Genomic DNA, 4644 nt, shown 5'->3' on the forward strand with positions numbered 1-4644 from the left:
CTATACTTGTATTATGAACCCTATATACAAGTCGGATTGTTTGCGAGAGAATTTAATTCCCTCGAAGCATTGTCATTGTTGTTGCCTACAAGGTACTTGAACAAAATGCTAGAGACATATTTTAAGGAGTACTTATAACTTAGCTCTGAGGCTATTATTACAAAAATACATTGAATCCTTTGTTGTGGTAGTTACATCCCATATCTACTTATTAAAGTAAACTTATTTATTTTTGTGTGTTGACTCCCATAGGGTTATTGAAGTACAACTTATATATCCTTTTAAGAAACTAGTTCCTTGATCTTTTAAACCGCCCATCTCAATATCACAAAGAAGGTTCTTAGTGCAATGCATTGTGCAGTGATTCCATGATAGGAATTAAGAACAAGTACCGAAAACTGGGAGAAATTAGTCTTCCTCTATATTAGTACTTAGGTTGATCCTAGAGGAGGAAGTAGATGAGTGGTCGTTGCTTTTTTACCACTAATCATAATTAAAATATTGTTCTATAGAATTGATGGTGGGTAGGTAGTGGAGGGTCATTCTTATTTATAATTGGCTAGATGAAGGCGATGACACAAGAGGTAAATACTACATAATTCAGCTAATTACTTGCAACAACTCGCTTCTTTATTATTCCATTTTTCTAACACAAAAGGTTATTTCTACAACATAACTTAATTAGAATATAAAAACAACTGGATGTGCTCACACTTTGAAGTGTCATACTATAGCAGGAGAAATCATCTGTCAAACTCTTCAGTTTTGTATAGGTCGTGCTAAGGATTCAACAAATTATGACAAATGTGACGTCCAAAGATAGAGTGGTAGACCACCTGATGAAGTTCACTATAAGTTCTTGTCTTTACCGTCATTCTACTGCATGTTTTTCTTATACCATGTTGGTATTCAAATAAAGTGCAAGTTATGAATGAAAACTAGAAAAAAAATATTTATCTTAAATTTGGCAACAAAAATTGTAGCCTTACCAATCATGTTGTGTGGGTGTTCACCAATGTCGTAGAAGGGGGAAAGGGTTTAGAGGTATGGTCGGGGGAAACGTTGGCGTCGAAGAAGGCTCCCCGGCCAGGGTGGCACACAATATCGGCACCAGCCACAACTAGTGACAAAAGGTGGGTCATGGGGATGGAAGGAGGAAAAGAAGACACCGAGCATGGAATTCTAGAAGAGGGGAGGTGATAGAGGGATGGTCAGGGACAATGAAGAACCGACGGAGAAAGTGGCTTGGGTAATGTGGCACACGACATTGGCGTTGGCCATGACCTATGTTGAAGTATCGGTCGTGAGGGCGTAAGGATGAAGAGAAATAGGAATAAGACAACGATCATTTTATTTTACCACCAAAAAAGTAAACAAGCGATTGATGCATAATTTCTCTCATGTATCCACTAAATAAATAGATAAACGATTTGTTTTCGTAGTTTGCCCGTAACAACGCACGTGCATTCTACTAGTTTATAATAGTATCCATTTATACTCTATGCTAGATTGAAAAATCATACGCTCAAACTACTCGATAGATTTGTTGTTGTGATATCTAACATTTGTATGTTCAAAATTATACATTTCTTTTGTAGTAATGTAGGATATAATTTGACGTGATACTCCATTCTTTCACTATGTCTAGGGGCGTCTCTAATGCGGACCATTCAAACTGTCGCAAATGCTAGACTGATGTGTCCAGGTGGACTTTGCCATCCAATAATGTATTCCATTTGTTCCCAGACAGTTCAGTTCTTTGTTTTCCCGCAAACTGAATGAAATCATGGGCTTTGTGGTTGTACAGACCATAGCCACGGACGGACACACTATCCCCACCAAAAAACCACTTCACGCGAAGTGGTTATTGCGTGTACATGTAGGCCCTCTTCACGCGAAGTGGTTGTTGTGCATTCATGTAGGCCAGCGCCCCTCCATAGCAGGCATGAACCAATGATATAGATGCAAGTCAGAATGACGGGGCCGAACGCGCAGGCCGTGCCGCCTCAATGCTGATACAACAATCAAGAAGCCTACTCCGTATGTTGCGCCGCATTGAAGAAGATTTCCCGTCCGTTCACATGGTCGTGCCTATTTAAGCACGACTGTGGCATAGTGCACACACACCACACCTCTCTTCTCAAATCACAACGTCTCTGATCTTCTTTGCACTGGTGCCGTCCACAACACACCGCACCATGCTGAAGTTATGGTTCTCTCCATGTGCAGGAAGTGGCTCTGGATCTCCTCTTGATCCAGATCTTGGCACCGCCACGGTCGGTTCCTCGAACAAGGAGGAGATCATAGTCCCCTCTAGTGACGAGGAGGAGGAGGCCTCATAGCAGTTGCGTGTTGCGGTACGACAATTTATGGCACCAACAAAGTCCCCTTTGTGGTTCGACTATGGGGATCAGTGTACGCAAGGAGCGGAACCAACAATCAACACAAACACATTACCTAGGTTTGAGCCACCGCGAGGTGTAGAACCTTACTCCTTCTTTTTTGGATTAATATGTGGGAGCTCAAATTACAAGGATCGTTGCTTGCGGGCAAGAGTGCACGGGAAGTGCAGCTACTAGATGAAAATGAGCAGGGTGTCGACCCTTGTAAAGGTAGCCTTGGCTCTCCTTTTATAGATTAAGGGGTTACCACAGTCGAAAAATGGTCTTTATAGTGGGTAAATAGTGGCTACAGTGCCAAATACCTAACCATAATGGGTTAGGACAAACACATTATATTCGTCATGAGGTGTCACACTGAGGATGTTCTCTGGCAAGGAATGCCTCTCCTTTCGTGTAGCTCGCCCAACCACCTCCTATTTCCTTACCATGCCACTAGGATGGGTGGCAATAAAGTTGATCCTTCGGTGGTGAGCTAACACGTGCCATGATAAACCTCATCGAACCACCTGCCCACTAAATACCTATTTGACATTTGATTGGTTGGTTGCAAAGGTGGAGCAATGGGCTGGTAGTGGAGAGCTTGCCAACATGGAGCTTGTCGGGTCTTCTGTTGCTGCCAAATAGCTTGCCAGCAACCTAATGGTTGATCTCTTGTACTAGAGTCATCCTTTGACAAGTCGTGACACCATGAGGGCTGCTATTCTCACCTATACACAACTCAGGGTACTAGGGCACTCATGTCTTAGTACACCGACAGAAGCCCCAGGCCTGGGCCACACACATGTGCGGAGCATCGTTAGGCTAAGCCCAAAGCAGTGTAGGCATAGTGGAGGGAAGTTACTACTATAATCATGACTTTTACTACCTGCCCATGACACACATTAAATGCATGACATGGCAGAGGTGGAGTGAAACAATGCCGAGGGGTAGTGCACCTAAAAAAGCGTAGCCACGAGAGATAGTGAAGAGACAGGCCCCGTGCCTTCCCCCTAAAAAGGTAACCACGAGGGCACTTCTCATTCATTGCTACCATTCCCAAATCTTGCTGCCTCCATATTCAACCTTGCACAAAGAAGAGCTTCTCACCATCGCCGTGTTGCGCCTTCACCATCACCAAATTCACCTTCCCGAGTCATCCATGGCACCGAATTAAGCTAGCAAGCCAGTTGACCCGTAGGCGTAGCCGAGGAAGGAGGCCTTAGAGAAGTTGTGGAGGGAGAACATTGTCTTCATATCGGCGCTGCTTGACCGCAACGACCTTGTGATGCGGTATGCGTACATGTGGGGAAAGGAGAAGTCAGCACACACGGCACCACTCGTGCTCCCCTATAGTTCCAACCCCATCGACGACAAGCACCCTTTCTTCTATGCATACTTCTATCGCGGACTCATCCCCCTTTCTCAGATTTCTTATATGAGCTCATGTGGACTTACGGATTCCACCTTCTAGATTTCACCTCGAATGTGGTCAATTGTATGTTCGTATTCTCACACATGTGCGAGAATTTTGTTGGAGTAGAACCCAATGTAGCCTTGTTCCACCACTTATTCATCCCACGCATCAAAGGAGACTCTCCCTCTGGCAGTGTCACCTAGATAATAGGACCGACAGCAAGGAGGTCTATCCCGAGGGCCAGCTACACTTAAAGTGGAATGAATGGCGGGCGGACTAGTGTTGGATCAAGGAGAATGATTTCCCTCACTTCTGCCAACCCCGGACAAATAAGTTGGACCGCATCAAGGGCTGGATCAATCTTGATGCCTATGATGACAAGCTCAAAATTGCCACTAACTGCATTATTCACCTTAGAGTCGTCGACCTCACCATCGAGATGACTGGCGTTGATTTCCTTCGCTGCCGCACCGACCCCTGTTGGGCAGGAAGCATTGTGCTTGGGATTTCTAGAACATGGAAGATATCATGTGATTGCGCATCGGGCTTGGCGCCAACTTGATGGTACTGGATCACAAAGCCCTTTGGCACCAAATTTTCCAAACCACCGACAAGTTCAAGTTGTGAGTAGTCATTGTTCCACTATACAATAACCGCGCCAAGGATGCCATGTCGGAAATGATGCCATTGTGCAATACTCATGGAGTCAAAAGCTCATGGAAGGCACCACCAGACGATGTGGTGAGGGAGTGGTTTGCTACTATGTTGGAGAGGCCCGTCAGATAGGAGAAGGACCTCATTCGTGACACCACCGAGGAGGAGCTAGCTTTTATTACCGATATGGTAAAG

The sequence above is a fragment of the Hordeum vulgare genome, chromosome 1H (genome assembly GCF_904849725.1).
Source record: "Hordeum vulgare subsp. vulgare chromosome 1H, MorexV3_pseudomolecules_assembly, whole genome shotgun sequence".
NCBI lineage: Eukaryota > Viridiplantae > Streptophyta > Magnoliopsida > Poales > Poaceae > Hordeum > Hordeum vulgare.